Raw genomic sequence first — 16,942 nt, 5'->3', positions numbered from 1 at the left:
ATGATCTTGGGAAATATATTCATTGAAATAATGATTATGACCTTTGAAAAATGAAATTTTAAATGATTATTGCTTTCTTTTTGCAGTTTTCTCTTTATATTTTCAAAAATAGCATATACAGTTTAAAATACTGTAAAGTATCAAAATTAAAGCACAAGTAACAGGGTAAGGAATTTCAAAATGTATATATATTTAATAAAATTCACTACAAATTAAAAGTTATATTCCAAGTGTCATGGCTTTTATAGGAAAAATTGTTCATCTTTAGAAAACTAAATATAGAACTATCATGTGATCCAACAATCCTACTCCTGGGCAAAGCTATAATTCAATAAGATACAAGCACCCCCATGTTCACTGCAGCACTATTCGCAATAGCTAAGACATGGAAACAACCTAAATGTCCATTGACAGATGAATGGATTATGAAGCTATGGTACATATACACAATGGAATACTACTCAGACATAAAAAAGAACAAAATAATGCCATTTGCAACAACATGAATGCAAACAAAATTTCTCATACAAAGTGAAGTAAGTCAGAAAGAGAAAGACAAACACCATATGATATCACTTATATGTGGAGTCTAAAACATGGCATGAATGAAACTACAAAACAGAAACAGACTCACAGACAGAACAGACTTGTGGATGTCAAGGGGGAGGGGGAATGGAGTAGGATGGACTGAGAGTTTGGGGTGAGCGGATGCAAACTACTACATTTAGAATGGATAAACAATGAGACCCTAGTGTATAGCACAGGGAACTATATCCTATCTCTTGGGCTAGAACATGATGGAAAATAATATGAGAAAAAGAATGTGTATATTATATTATATATATATAAATGCACACACATATATGTATGTATGTATGTATACACACATATAATATATATATACATATGTGTGTATATATATGTATATATTTATTTTTATTGAGGTATAGTTGATTTGCCATGTTGTGCCAGTTACTGTTGTACTGCAAAGTAACTCAGGTATATATGAATATTGGCACAACATGGTCAATCAACTATATCTCAAAAAAAAATTAAAAAATAAAACCATAAAATACATAAGAAAGAAAAAAAATTAAAAATAATAGTAATTTAAGGCAAACCCAGTTTGAAAAATAAATTTGTGTTTTAATAACAGATTTAAATATACTAATAATTTTCATTATGGGTGAAGGCACACTGTAATGGGCATTCATAAATGTGGAAACATGCTCTAACTTTAAAAATTAAACATGCTATAGGCTGCTCAAAACAGTTGACATTATATTGTTTTACTCAAATTTTTTTTTTTTGGTCTTTTTGCCTTTTCTAGGGACGCTCCCACGGCATATGGAGATGCCCAGGCTAGGGGTCTAATCAGAGCTGTTGCCACAGGCCTACGCCAGAGCCACAGCAACGCTGAATCCAAGCCTACACCACAGCTCACGGCAATGCCGGATCCCCAACCCACTGAGCAAGGCCAGGGATCGAACCCTCAACCTCATGGTTCCTAGTTGGATTCGTTAACCACTGCGCTACGACGGGAACTCCAAGTTTTACTCATATTTTAATTGAGCAAACTACAGTTGAAAATGTATCAAGTATAAAGGACTTGGCTTGTTCCTGTGGATACAAAGATTTAATGAGACAAAAACATAAAATCGGAAGTATCAAGTTGTCCACAAATGAAGTCTGGCTGTCACATTGTGATTTTCTACAAGCCCATATGATTTTTTTTTTTTTTTAGAAAGTGATAGTAGCTGGGGAGTCTCATTGTATTTCATGTAAATAGTTGCCTTTTTTTTTTTTTGTATCGTTTCCTTTTGGGGCCACACCCATGGCATATGGAGGTTCCCAGGCTAGGGGTCTAGTTGGCGCTGTTGCTGCTGGCCTATGCCAGAGCCACAGCAATGCCAGATCCAAGCTGAGTCTGCGACCTACACCACAGCTCACAGCAATGCCGGATCCTTAACCCACTGAGCGAGGCCAAGGATCAAACTGGCGACCTCGTGGTTCTTAGATTCGTTTCTGCTACGCCATGACGGGAACTCCAAGTCCATATGATTTTAACATGGAAATTCAAGTCTCTGTAAATTGGCAGGATTAAAGAGTTATTTTGGGTGCTTATACCTCAATATCTCTCCATTTGAGTTATCAAGATCGGAGCATCTTTATACAAAGCCAAAAGACTGAGTTAAAGAATAAAAAAATGTTTTTAATTTTTCTGTACAAAAAATTACCAGGTCACTGAAAGAGCACACTTTATCTGCATCTACTTTGTGCTTCTACAATTCTTTGTCTTCCCTGATACATTTATTCATGTATATTGAGATGAACATATGGTTATTCTTGTTTAGTCTAACTGGCAAATTACACTGATGAATTTTATTTTATTTTATTTTTGTCTTTTTGTTGTTGTTGTTGTTGCTATTTCTTGGGCCGCTCCCGCGGCATATGGAGGTTCCCAGGCTAGGGGTTGAATCGGAGCTGTAGCCACCGGTCTACGCCAGAGCCACAGCAACGCGGGATCCGAGCCGCGTCTGCAACCTACACCACAGCTCACGGCAACGCCGGATCGTTAACCCACTGAGCAAGGGCAGGGACCGAACCTGCAACCTCATGGTTCCTAGTCGGATTCGTTAACCACTGCGCCACGACGGGAACTCCTAGCTTTAATTTTATTTTAATTTATTTTTGTCTTTTTGTTGTCGTTGTTGTTGCTATTTCTTGGGCAACTGATGAATTTTAAAATGTGAAGCTTCTGCTAGGATAAGCCTACATGCTCAGGATATAAGAACTTTTATTTTTTTAACATTGTTTTATCTGATTTGCTAAAATTAAGTGAGAGTTTTTTACATCAATGTTAATGAGAGCTATTGGTCTCTAGATCAACATCTTTTTCTGCTATTGATTTCAGATAATGGTACCCACATAGAATGTATGGAAACTCTCTTTCCTCTTTCATTCCTGAAAGAGTTTGTGCAAAATGGGAGTTAGGTCTTCCATAAATATTTGGTAAAAGTTTCTGGTGAAGATACCGCCATTTTCTTTGTGGGAGGGTGTTTAACAAACAAGTTATTTTGTAGGACTATTCTGTTCATCTGTTTCTTCATGAATATTTTTCCTCCTTTTCATGGAGCCTATTCTCCTATATTTTTGCTTACCTGGTAATTATTCCTGGAAGCTGAGCATCGTGAGTTAAAACTTGGGGTGCAGGATATTTTTGTTTCCCTAAAAATATTATTGAGATGTTTGAGATATGCCTAAAGTTTCCTGGAACCACCGCTGATCTTGATGGGTCTGGGGGAAATCCAGAAGACTCTGTTTTGGGTAACAGGACTTGTCGTAAAGCGAAAAATACCATCAAGGGGCCAAATAACCTTGGGCAAAAGAAATGTCTGGACTTACCTCCTGGCTTGCTCACCAGATTTGAAACCAAACCAGGTTTGTTTACTTATTACACAGCAAGCCAAACACTGAGTGGCTGAGGTTTGCAGCAGAGAAAGGTGTAATCATGAAGTGAACAAGTAAGGATACAGGAGAACAAATCTCATATTTGCCTTCCAAGTCCAGAGGCGTGAGATATTTCTAGTATAAAGAAGCAGGTGATCTTGGGCACTTGGAAAGGTGATTGGAGGATGGGAAAAGGTGGGGGTAATTCATTTCTGTACAGGCCAGTATTAGGGCTGATGGGCCCTGCTAGTCTCAGCCAGGTGTATTGGGCAGAAACCAACTCCAAATTTTTGGAAAACAACTTAAACCCCCATTGCGCCGTGACTCACACATTCGACACATTATCTATAGGGATGAGTTAGAAGTCTGGTGGTAAACTACTGAGGTTTTGTGAAGTTTAGAGGATAGGCAGTTCGAGAAAGGGAAAAAAATACAACTAAAATGGGCTTACTCAGTAAATGCAGGTTACCAGCAGAGGGGCTTCTGAGATGATGTTCCCTAATCTGCTGCTCCGTAAGGCACACTCAAGGATTTCTATTAAGCACCACCTTTGATTCTATGGAGCACAGTTTCACAATTTCTCCCTCCTCATTTTTCTCTCACTTATAAATAAACTTTATGTGTCTCTCTGCTTCCTGTTCATTTCCCTCTTGTCCCATTCTTATTTTTTTTCTTTGAAAAATCTAAATTATGGAATATAATTACCTACAGAAAACAATTTTAAATAAACACTCATATATAGACACCGTATATACCCAAATTACCTGTATATTACTGTATTGCGGTGGTACAGAGCTTTTCTTAACAGAGGAGGAGTGTTCTGATCCTGGCTTACTCTGTCTCGTCTCTTGACTAAATGGACCTTGGACACTGGAAAGACTGGTAAAGAGACTATTTTAGGCTGTGAAAGTATTTTATAGTAATATATCAGTATGTTTAAAATAATAGCACAAGGTGGATGGGGGAGGAAATAGAACTACACAGAGGTAAAGTTTATATATATTATTGGAATTCAGTGAGTATAAATATGAAGTAGTTTCTGATAGATTATGCTGTGTACTGTAAGCTCTAGCACAACCACTGAGAAAGCATTGAGGAAAAATAAAAGAGTAAAAACGCTTACATAACTTAAATGATACATTAGAAGATATTTAAAATGAAACATGATATTAAGAGAGGATCAGAGAGGAGTTCCCACTGTGGCTCAGTGGTTAACGAATCCGACTAGGAACCATGAGGTTGTGGGTTCGATCCCTGCCCTTGCTCAGTGGGTTAAAGACCCGGCGTTGCTGTGAGCTGTGGTGTAGGTTGCAGATGGGGCTCCGATCCCATGTTGCTGTGGCTCTGGTGTAGGCTGTGGGCCACAGCTCTGATTAGACCCTTCTCCTGGGAACCTCCATATGCCTCGGGAGCGGCCCAAGAAATGGCCAAAAAAAGACAAAAAAAAAGAGGATCAGAGAAACAAAATAGTCAGAAAGAAAAAGAAAATCAAAATAAGTGATGTGATTCCAACAATATCAAAATAATATTTGCAATCTAACTAAAAGCAGAGACTGTCTGACTAGATGAAAACCAATAACATCCAGAGTTCCCGTCGTGGCGCAGTGGTTAACGAATCCGACTAGGAACCATGAGGTTGCGGGTTCGGTCCCTGCCCTTGCTCAGTGGATTAACGATCCGGCGTTGCTGTGAGCTGTGGTGTAGGTTGCAGACGTGGCTCGGATCCCGAGTTGCTGTGGCTCTGGCGTAGGCCGGTGGCTACAGCTCCGATTCGACCCCTGGCCTGGGAACCTCCATATGCCGCGGGAGCGGCCCAAGAAATAGCAACAACAACAACAGCAACAACAAAAAAGACAAAAGACAAAAAAGACAAAAAAAAAAAAAGAAAACCAATAACATCCAACTATAGGTTGTTGACAGGAAATATACTTTAAGTTCGAAGGTACAATAGATTGAAAGTAAAAGGTAGAAAAAGACATACTTCAAACAACAACCAAGACAGCTAGTGTGACTACATAAACGTCATATAAAATAGACTTTAGAACAACTGTTACAAAGCAAAATATGGACAGTTTAGGAAGATAAATAGGTCAATTCTTTAAGAAGATATAATAATTATAAATCTGCATAAACTTAACAATAGAACCCTACAATGCACGAAGCAAAAAATGACAGGATTGAAGGGAGAACAGAGAAAATTCAACAGTAAGAGTCAGAAACATCAATATCCTTCTAAATACAACGGATGGAACAATTAGCCGGGACGTCAGGAAGGGTTAATAAGACTTGAACAATTCTATAAGCAAATGAACAATTCTAACACATACAGAATACATCACCTAAAACACCACAATACCTATTCTTCTCAAGAATTTATGTGACATACTCCAGAATAGATGATATATTATTAAACAATCTTTATACACAGTAAAGGACTGAAATAATACAAAGTATGTTCATGGACCACAATGGAATTAAATTAGAAATCAACAAAATAAATTTTGAGAAATTCAGAAATTTGAGGGAATTAAGTAACATCTTTCTACCTAACCATTAATTAAAGAAGAAATCGCATGGCAAATTAGAAAAAAAATTGAGATTAAAGATTATGAAAACATAATACACCAAAAGTTATAGGATGCACTAAAGCAATGATCTGGGAATACATGACTATAATAAAGAAAAAGAGTGCAAATCAGCCATCTAAGCTTCAAATTTTGAACTTGAAACCAAACACCAACAAAGCAGAAGGAAAGTAATAGAATCAGAAAAAAATTAATAAAAAGAGAGAAAGACAAAAGAAAAACAATGGAGAACAATTGATGAAAGCAAAATTACTTCTTTGAAAAGATGAAAAAAAGAGGGAGAATAAACTTTAGGTTGCTTACAAGAGAAAAAATAAGAAGAAGCTCAAATTTCCGAAATCACAAGTCAAAGAGACCAGATAGGTAATGCTGTACACAACTGAATGTCAAGAAACAAGATAATTTTGATGAAATGGAAAAATTCCTAGGCAGACAAAATTTACCAAAACTGACTCAAGGAATGGAAAATCTTTGTAAGACCATAAAAGTTAAAGCTCTTGAATCATTAACTTCAAAATTTTCCATAAAGAGAAGCTCAGACTCATGGAGCTTACCCTGGTTAGGAGTTCCTGTCGTGGCTCAGTGGTTAATGAACGCAACTAGTATCCATGAGGATGCGGGTTTGATCCCTGGCCTCACTCAGTGGGTTAAAGGACCTCCTGCTGCCCTGAGCTGTGGTGTAGGTCGCAGTCAGGGCTCGGACCCCATGGTGCTGTGGCTGTGAAGTAGGCTGGCAGCTACGGCTCAGGTTCGACCCCTAGCCTGGGAACCTCCATGTGCTGCGGGTGTGGCCCTAAAAAGACAAAAGACCAAAATAAAAAAATAAATGGAATTAAAGTGAATCCTTCACAAACTTGAGAAGCGAGCACTTCCAACTCATATTACACCTCAATAAAGCTGAAAATGAGCATATACAAAAAACTACAAAAATTGTCATCCTGGATGATGTTAAGTCTGATTTCTTCAACAGAAATTCAGAAATATAATGCTGTTGACGGTCACCGTGTATTCTCAACAACGTATTGAAAGTTCTAGTGAAGGTAGTTAGACCAGAAAAATAAATAAAAGACACCCATATTAGAAATGAAAAAGCAAAACTGTCTTTATTTATACATGGCATGGTTCTGTATGTAGAAATTCTCAAGGATCTACGAAATATCTATTAGAAGTAATAAATGAGTTTATCAACTTTGTAAGATACAAAATAAATTGCAAAAATCGATTTTATTTCTCTATACTAGCAATAAACAATTCAAAAATAAATCTTAAAAAATCAATTTACTATTGTATCACAGAGAATAAAATACACAGAGAAAAATCTATAGGAGGGCAAGAATTGTCAACTGTAAACCAAAAAGCAGCATTCTGAGAAAATAAAGATCTGAATAATAGTCTCGTACTGGGTAGCGTAGTATTGCCAATAAAGCAATATTTCCCAAGTTGATCTACAGCTTCAACCCAGTTCCTATACAAATCTTCGCTGGCTTTCTTTAATTTTGGCAGAAATTGACATGCTCTCATTAAAATTCATATGGAAATTCAAAGACTCAAACTGCCAAAACTATATTGAAAAAGAAGAAAATAGAGGACTTTCACTTTTCAAACAGAGGTTACTGCCAAGCTATAGTATAGTGTGGTTCAGGCATAAGGATAGACTTAGACACAAAGGGATAAAATTGAGAGCACAGAAATAAACCCTAAAGTTATACTCCACTGATTTTTAACAAAAGGGGACCAGAAAATTCAGTGAGGAGGAGAAAGTCTTCAAAAAATGATTGGACACACATACCAAAAAGAGTTTTGGACCTCTACCTAATATGATAAACAAACATCAAAATAAATCAGAGACTTAAATATTAAACAAACAAAAACATCAAAATGAATCATAGACTTAAATATAAGAACTAAAACTATAAATGTTCAGAAGAAAACACAGGAGTAAATATGCATGATATTGACTAGGCAATGATTTCTTAAATGTGACACAAAAGAACAAATGATAAAAGAAACGGACCTAAGAAAGGTGGCAGAATAGGAGGTCCCAGTCCTTCTCTCCCACAGAAACACCAATTTAACAAATGTTTGGGAATGAAAATTCCTTTATGAGATGTTCAGAATCCAGGTAAGAGGTTTCATTATCCTAGGGCAGCAGAAAAATGAGAAAGGACCTCTTTAAAATTGCAGCGTTCTGCTTTCCCAGGGTTCCGGTCTCACAATAAGGCACAGCAAAGAACTGAGAAAGATCCTTTTGGTCCCCCCTTTCTTTCACGGGAGAGAGAGAGAGAGAGAGAGAAAGCCTGTCTGTGAATTCTAGCATCAGGCGCCCTTAACAAGCCAGCCCACCCAGGGCCCCAGCCAACTGACCTGTCCATAGTGTCTGAACAAGCTGACTGGTGTAGGGCTTTCCCTGCAGAAGCCTGTAAGGACTGGAAAAGCCGACTGCTTCTTTAAATAGAAAGACAGAAATGCAAGGCTACAAGGGTTATGAAGACTTGGGAGAAAATCTGATTCATCCAAATTAGCAAAATGCAGCTCTAATAATTGACCATAATGAAATCTTTATCTAGACAGAACACTGAAAACCAGATATAAAGGAAAAAAAGAAAAATCATTATGTTAAAAAAAAAAAAAAAAAAGAAATCCCTACCTATGACCTTCCTGACAAAGACTTCAAAGAATCCTTTCAAAGAAGCTCAGGGAGTTCTTTCAGCTGCAAAGAAATGGCAACAACGTGGAACCATGAGCAGCAACGTGAAAACATAACAAAGTATAAATCTCACTGGTAAAGGTGAAGGGAAATATATAAACAAATAATAACATAATAATGTAATGGTGGCACATAAATCACCTTTTAACCCTGACATAAAAGCTAAATACAAAAGCATTAATAATTATGACCATAAACATTTGTTTTATAAATACACAATAAGATGTAAATTCTGACACCAATAGCATATACTCTGTGTGTGAAATAAATTTGTGGAGTTTTGTATGCAATTGAAGTTAGTTGCTATCAGCTTCAAATAGACTGTTAAAGCTACGAAAAGTTTTATGCAGGTATTACAGTAACCAGATAGGAAAAGTTGACAGTAGATACAAAAAGAATAAATGTACATACATAACATTCTATTGTTGTTTACAGTTTCATTTTAGTTAAAATTTGCACATGGTCAAATTACAAATTCCAAGCTCAAAATTCAATGTGTTTGGATAAATTCATATACTTGTAGACTACAATTCTATCAATGGGCAGATTAATTCCATCTACCCAGAAAGTGCTTTTGTGCTCATTTCTTAGTTAGAATTGCCCCCAACCTCTCACTTCTCTTCCACTGTATATTTCACTTGGTATTAACTTTGCTTATTTGACAAAATCACCTAAGTGGAATTATATGCTAATTTTTTTTTTGCATTTGGCTTTTGCTCGGTGTGTTATACATGAAATTTTACTTTTGTTTCTACCAGTATTTTATTCCTTTTTGTTTCGATGTATTACAATAGTATGGATGTGAAAATATTTACAAACCATGTAGAATCCAAAATACATAGGAACGTCTACTGCTTAATAATAAAAAAAAAACAGGTAACAATTTTAAAATGGGCAAAAGACATTCATAGACATTGCTCTAAAGAAGACATACAGACGGTCTGCCGCTGTAGGAAAAGTTTCTTACTCTCAGTGAGCATCAGAGAGGTGTAAATCAAAGCTAGAATGGGGTACCCCTCACACGTCTTGGCATGGCTTTGATGGAATAAAATATATGCATTAGGGCAGGACCAGAAAATTCAACATCATGTGTTCCCTGCCATTTGGGCCTTCCTCAGGGTGGAATGTGCATCAGCGTTACACATTAACCAGATCTCCGCGAAGACGGAAATGCTTGCTTGACCGTAACGGATCGTGATGACCCGCTGCTTGCTTGGTATGTGCAGGAACAGACTGTGTGTCTTCGGTGAACACGATGTAAAATGTCATTGTGCCATTTTGATGTAAAATTCTTTGTCTCAAAAACATTTATGACAGTGACTTCAACCTCTTTTTTTTTTTTTGGTCTTTTTGCCATTTCTTGAGCCACTCCTGCGGCATATGGAGGTTCCCAGGCTAGGGGTCGAATCGGAGCTGTAGCCACCGGCCTACGCCACAGCCACAGCAACGTGGGACCCGAGCCACGTCTGTAACCTACACTGCAGCTCACGGCAACACCGGATCGTTAACCCACTGAGCAAGGGCAGGGATCGAACCCGCAACCCCATGGTTCCCAGTCAGATTCGTTAACCACTGAGCCACGAAGGGAACTCCTGGTGACTTCAACTTCTAACAAATGAAGCTATCCTCAGAGTTTTCCAAAAGTCTGTCTCCTTGGTTAGACAGATTGGCTCAAATAAAATTCCCTATTTATCCTTCTGATTGATTATTCATTTTCCATTGATAGCTATCATTAAGAAGACAAAGAATTGGTGAGTATGTAGAGTAAAAGGAACTCTTGCACACTGTTGGTGCCAATGTAAGTTGGTGCAGCCATTATGGGAAAGCAGCATAGAGGTTCCTCAGAAAGTTAGGAAAAAACCTGTCATATCTTCTGCCATTCCCACTTCTGGGCATATATCCAAAGGTATGAAAACAGGATATTGGGGGTTCCCGTTGTGGCTCAGCAGAAATGAATCTGACTAGCATCTGTGAGGGCACAGGTTTGATCCCTGGCCTTGCTCGGTGGGTTAAGGATCCGGCGTTGCTGTGAACTGTGGTGTAGGTCGTAGACTCAGCTTGGATCCCGTGTTGCTGCGGCTGTGGCGTAGGCTGGCAGCTGTAGCTCCTATTTGACCCCTAGGCTGGGAACCTCCATATGCCATGGGTGTGACACAAAAAAGAATCCCTCCCCCCCAAATAATAAGATATTGAAAAGATATCTGCACTCCCATGTTTATTGCAGTATTATTTACAATAGTCAAGCTATGGAAGCAACCCAAGTGTCCATCCATAGATGAGTTGATAAAGATGCGGTATATGTATAAACAATAACACATATTCCCATATTATCCAACTATGAAAAAAGAAAAAGCTACTATTTGTGATCACATGAGTGGACTTTGAGGGCATTGCGCTGAGAGAGATAAGGCAGAGAATGACTGATATTGTATAGAATTTAGATGTCAAATCTAAAAAAGTCAAACTCGTGGAAACAGAGAATAGGATGCTGGTGATGAGGGGTTAGAGGATGGGGGCACTGGGTTAATGTTTAATTGTACAAACTCACAACTAGTATATAAATAAGTTTTGGAGATATATGCACAGCTACCAATTATAGTCAACAATACTGTATCATTGACGAGGCCTGCTGGTCAACCCAGGTCCCGAAGTCAGCGGTTTGCTGCAGAAATAAGAAGAAAGAGACACAGAAATAGAGTGGGGATCAGGGGGCTACCGCCTTCAAGAGGCAATAGCAACCCTCTGAGCCAACTCAAAGTTTTTATTTTACTATTTTCTACTTCCTTGTACGTGTAGGGAATACATTGGTATTTCACTTCAAACAGATTGGAAGTGAGATATGCTAGCACAGTCCTTCCTAAGCACAGAAAGTAGTCACAAGTGTTTTAGCCCTCCCAGGCCGTCATTTGTTGTTTGTTTCAAGCCGTCTATGGCCTCTCCTGCAAATCCCCCAAGGCTCCAGTCCTGAGAATGTGAGAGCTGAGGGTTTCCCTCAGCAACAGCAATGCTTCAGCAGCCTTGTTTTCCAGATGCCATTCTTTGATGTTCTGTTTCTGTTCTCATTCGCTGTGCCTCAAGGGTCATGAGGGAGTCACAGGACTTTGTAGAGACGGGCCTCTACGCCCTCTACAGCCACTCCACGGCATCAGTCTTTTCTTTCCATTCTTTGTCAGTCGCATAGTCATGCCTCCAACATACCATAAATTTCAAAATTTGTAAGTCTAGATCTTAATTGTTCTCAACAGAAAAAAGAAGCGATAATGTATTGACATGATTAAAAACAAGCCAAGCTATGATGGTACCTAGTGCAATAGAAAATGCATCAAATCAACATATTGTAAACATTAACCTTACATAATTTCATATGTCAATTACACCTCAGTAAAGAACAAACACTTGAAACAATCCAGACGGCCTTCCCAAAGCTACCTTTTGTATGTACATTTCATGTACTCAGTAATAAAAAGAAACAAGCTATTGATGCACACAGAAACTTGGATGGGTATCTGCACAATTTTGTTAGTGAAAAGAAAGCCAAACCGTTTCTCTTTTAAAATTAATTTTTTTTGCTTATTGAGATACGATTTATCCAAAAGCTGTGTAAGTTTAAAATGTACAACTTGCTGATTAAATATACATTTATGTTGTGAAATGACCCCAATGAGGTTCGTTAACAAATCCATCCCTCAACATAGTTACAACTTTTTTGTGGTTGGTCACTTAAAAACATCTAATTGTTTACCAATTCTCAAATATATGATAAAATACCGCTGACGTTCATCAATACGCCGTACCTTATATTCCCAGAACGTATTAAATGTATAATTGGAAGTTCAGGACCTTTGAGCACATCCCTCGTGCCTGCCACCCCTGATATCCACAAATCTCTTCTGTTTCTATGAGTTCAGACTTTTTAGATTCCACATTTAAGGGAGATTATACGGTGTTTGCCTTTCTCTGTGTAACGTATTTCACTTAGCGCAATGCCCTCAATAGATACCCAAGTTGTTGCAAATGACGTGGTTTCCTTCTTTCCTGTGGCTGAATAATATTCTCCATATTCTTTACATATTATATCTTTATTATATTTAACTACATTTCATTCAAGGCATATACATATGCCATATATATGCATATATATATGTATGTATATAAACATACATATACACACGCATATATATAGATATATAAATATACTTATACACACATATTTAAAAAATTCACCCATCGGTGGATATTTAGGTTGTTTCCATGTTTAAAATATTATAAAGAATGCTGTAATTAAGTTTAGATCATTGTAGCACAGATATCTCTTTAAGATACAGATTTCATTCTTTTGGTTAGGTACCCAGAAGTAGGATTGCTTGGATGATACCATGGTTATATTTCTAATATTTGGAGGACACGCCACACTGTTTTCTTTAGTTGTTGCTCCCGTTTACACTGCCATCAATTGTGTCCGGGGGTTCTTTTCCTCTACATTCGGACCAGCACTAACGTTGCTTGTCTTTTATGATAACTGTTCTAACAGGTGTGTGGTAGTGTCTCATTGTAGATTTGATTACACTTTTCTGATGCCTAGTGATGTTGAAATCTTTTTCATACATCTGTTGCCTTTTCAATATCGTCTTTTTAGAAAGGTCTATTCATTTCTGTGGCCCCTTTAAAACTCAGATTGTTAGGTTTTGTTAAAAAATTGAAGTATAGAGGATGTACAATATTATGTTAGTTTCAGGTGTATAGCATAAGGATTCAGGTTTTTAAGGATTTTTTTTTCCATTATAGGTTATTGCAAGATATTGGGTGTAATACCTTGTACTATAGAGTAAATCTTTGTTGCTTATGTATTTTATGCTTAGTAGTTTGTATCTATTAATCCCATACACCTAATTTGTCCCTCCTGATTTTCCCTGCTGGTAACCATAAATTTGTTTTCTATGTTTGTCAGTCTGTTTCTGTTTTGTGTATAACTTCATTTGTGTTATTTCTTGGATTCTACATATGAGCGATATCATATAGTATTTTCTTCTTCTAACTTTGTTCACTAAATCTGACATTCTCTAAGTCCATCTGTGTTGCTACAAAGCACGAGAGTTCATTCCTTTTTGTGGCTGAATAATATTCCACCATGTATAGCACATCTTTTTGTTGGTTTGTTTTGTTTGGGGGGCTAGGGCTAGGGAAAAAGTTTTTATTTATTTTGGAAAGTTCCAGTTCATTTTTTTCTTTTTGAAAAAGTTTGATTGAAGTATAGTTGATTTACAATGTTGTGATAATACCTGCTATAAACAAAGTGATTCAGTTATACATATACACAATCCATTATTTTTCAGATTCTTTTCCCATGCAGATTATCATAGAATATTGGGTAGAGTTTCCTGTACTATACAGCAGATCCCCTTTGCCCAGTTGTTCCACATACCACAGTGAACAGCACATCTTAATCCAATCATCTGGTAATTACAGCCTCATAGAATGAATTTGGAAGTATTACCTCCTCTTCATTTTCTTGTAAAGGTTTGAGAATAGGTTTAATTTCTTTTTTATATTTTTGGTAGAGTTCTCAAGTGAAGCTGTCCTGGGCTTTTGTTTGCAAAGAATTTTTAAGTTGAAGATTCTACTTCACTTCTAGTGATTGGTCTATTCAAATTGTCTGTTTTTTCTTGACTCCTTCTTGGCAGGCAGCATGTTTCTAGAAATCTGTTCAACTCTTCTATTTTCTAGATCACCTATTCATTCTTCTGTGTCATTTATTAATTTATTCACTGCTTCTGGATTGCTTTTTGTGTTGTATTTATCTTTTCGGTTCATTGAATTGTTATTTTTTGTTTCATCTTTATTGTTTCCAGTCACTTGCTACATTGATCTGCATTTCTTTTGATAACATTTCTTAATTCTTTTAGCATTTTATCACCTTTTTGATTTCTAGTAGAGTAGTGAACTCTGTTTCATTATTTGCTCTTTTAGGTGATTTGTCTTGTTCTTTTAACTGGGAGTAGTTCCTCTGATTTTCATTTCACTTAATGTCATCTATTTCTATGAATTTAGGAAAAACGGCTATCTATTGGAGTCTTTTTTTTTTTTTTCTTTTTAGGGCTGTGCAGCACATGGAGGTTCCCAGGCTAGGGGTCCAATTGGAGCTACAGCTGCCAGCCTACGCCACAGCCACAGCAATGCAGGATCTGAGCCACGTCTGCCGACCTGTAGCACGGCAATGCCCGAATCACTAACCCACAGAGCAAGGCCAGGGATCAAATCTGCAACCTCATGGTTCCCAGCCTGATTTGTTTCTGCTACACCGTGACAGGAACTCCTTTATTGGAGTCTTGAAGGAGTGTTTTAGGTAGGAGCATGCTTGTGCAGACTTTGTGTCTTTCATGCAAGGGTTGATTTTGACACAGATTCCTTAGTGTGTACTGATCCTTATCACCTTGATACATGCTGTGGTTGGTTTGGGGGTATCTAAAGCCAGAGTTCCCATCGTGCCTCAGTGGGTAACGAATCTGACTAGGAACCACGAGGTTGTGGGTTCAATCCCTGGCCTCGCTCAGTGGGTTAAGGATCTGGCCTTGTGGTGAGCTGTGGTGTAGGTCACAGATGTGGCTCGGATCCTGCATTGCTGTGGCTGTGGTGTAGGCTGGCAGGTATAGCTCCGACTTGACCCCTAGCCTGGGAACCTCCACATGCTGCAGGTGCAGCCCTAGAAAAGACGAAAAGACAAAAAGATGAAAAATAAAAAATAAAAATAAAAATAAAAGGCTGTTTAGGGAGTGATGTTGGAATTTCTCTCTGCTCCATGTCTGTCATGGAGTAGAATCCCTGAGGGTTATGTTTGATCAGGTTTCATCACCTGGGGGTATGCCCTTCCCAGAGGGGAGTATAGAAGCAACTGTGACCTGAGTGCTCACAGAGGAAAAAACTGCTACCTATGTAAGTGTCTGCAGCTCTGTTCCAGTACAGTGCAAACTTGCTTCCTTTTCCCTGATGTCTTCATCCAAGATCTAGTGCAAGGCTATGAGGTGGAGTGCTCAAGCCTGCATTTGCTGGGCTGGAGCTGGGGGTCAGGGCGTTGCAGCTGCAGGAATTGAAAGTGACTACACTGCTGCCAGAAAAGTAAGCTGCCTTGCTAGCAGCTTTCTCCCAGGATCTCTCCACTCTAGATCCAGCACTAAGCTGTGGTAGGGAGTGAGTGAGGCCAGGGTGTTCACCCCATTTGATTGGGGAGTGCGATGAGGCAGTCACTACCAGTGCAAAACTCATTCCACCTTAGTTGTTGCAAGCTAGCCATGTATGCTCTCCTCACAAGCAGTGTCAAAGCTTCTCAAGCCCATCCGTCTCAGTGGTTCTCCCAGCAATCGAAGTACTGGTCTAAGCCATGCTACAGATTCTCAATCTGTAGCTAGACCTGCCACCTCCCCAGGGTGAGGGTCCATCCCTGAAGATCTTCGCTTACTTTCAGGTCCCTCTCTGGGGGTGGGAGTTCTGACCCTATGCCTTTTTTTTTTAACCATTCTTCTCTGTTATGTGGAAGTCTTTCTTGCAGCTTTGGTTGTATAGGAGTTCTTCTGACAGTTTTCAGTTAGTATTCTGTGAGAACTGTTCTACAGGTAGGTTTATTTTTGATGTGGTTATGGGGTAAGTGAGCTCCATCTCCTCCTACCCCCCCATCTGGATCCCTCCCATCTATATAATATGTTTTTATTATTTATTTGGCCACGCTCAGGCATACAGAAGTTCCCAGGCCAGGGATTGAACTGGAGTCCCTGCAGACACAACACCAGATCCCCAACCACTAAGCCATGGGGAATGCCTATATAGTAGTTTTTAAATGACAGAAGTTAAAAAATGGAAAACATATCCGTAGCTGCCAAATGTAGGAAAGGGGGTGATAGGAACAAGGGAAAATTTGTAAATTTATAAGACTACAACAAGAGGAATACTTGTGGAGAGGGAACTCTTTAGTATTTTGACTGTGGTGGTGGGCACAGAAAGCTACACTAGTGATACAACTGAATGGCCCTAGGTGCATGCACACACACACACACACACACACACACACACACACACACACGCACTTATGGGTAAAACTGGGAAAATCTGAGTAAGATTAGTAGAATGTATCACTATCAATAAGTTAGTAGTGATATTGTACTATAATCTTGCAAATTTTACTACTGGAGGAAATGGTAAGTGCATGCAC

At 38.4% G+C, this 16,942-nt stretch overlaps 1 long non-coding RNA gene across 3 annotated transcripts in view; it reads right to left on the bottom strand.

Annotated features, from left to right (window-relative positions):
- The window catches only part of LOC125125039 (uncharacterized), a 43,081-nt gene extending 34,558 nt beyond the window's left edge, over positions 1–8,523 (bottom strand). Inside the window, exon 1 of one of the 3 annotated variants that reach the window (XR_007134351.1) lies at positions 8,400–8,523. This is a non-coding gene — a long non-coding RNA (uncharacterized LOC125125039). Of the gene's footprint in view, positions 1–4,214; positions 4,340–8,049; positions 8,369–8,399 lie in introns of those variants that run through there. The other 2 variants (XR_007134352.1, XR_007134353.1) reach the window with 2 other exon arrangements.
- Between the last annotated feature and the right edge of the window lie 8,419 nt (positions 8,524–16,942).

Source organism: Phacochoerus africanus, chromosome 4 (assembly GCF_016906955.1).
Source record: "Phacochoerus africanus isolate WHEZ1 chromosome 4, ROS_Pafr_v1, whole genome shotgun sequence".
In the NCBI taxonomy this organism is placed as follows: Eukaryota; Metazoa; Chordata; class Mammalia; order Artiodactyla; family Suidae; genus Phacochoerus; species Phacochoerus africanus.
Note: the sequence above shows the minus strand (reverse complement) of the source record. Positions and strands in the feature narration are given on the sequence as shown.